The sequence below is a fragment of the Arachis ipaensis genome, chromosome B04 (genome assembly GCF_000816755.2).
Source record: "Arachis ipaensis cultivar K30076 chromosome B04, Araip1.1, whole genome shotgun sequence".
Lineage (NCBI taxonomy): Eukaryota > Viridiplantae > Streptophyta > Magnoliopsida > Fabales > Fabaceae > Arachis > Arachis ipaensis.
Window position 1 is genome coordinate 13,620,759 of NC_029788.2, and position 458 is coordinate 13,621,216.

The window sequence follows — 458 nt, forward strand, 5'->3', positions numbered from 1 at the left end:
TAGATAAAATTTATCTAAAAATAAATTAAACAACAAATATATTTATCATAAATACAACAAAAATAATAACAATAAAGTCTTATCTCAGATGTGGTCGACGATATAAATCAAACAACACCATTAAATCTTATTATATATTATATATTGATACACAAATATATATATTGATACACAAATATATGATGGTTAATTAATTTTTAGTTTGCACGTATTATTCTTGATAAAGTAAACCGAGAATGTTTTAATATTTCATGGTTTAATTGATTAATTAATAGGTGGAATGAGATAAAAAAAAGGATTTTTATATTATTTTGCAATTAAAAATATTCAAACAAGTATTATTTTCAAAGTTAAACAAAATTAAAATAGACATGTAAAAAATTACAAATAATTATGCTCGCTAGACTAGGGTTGGGCCGAATTTTAGCTAACTCAAACCTTTTTCTACAATTTATTGA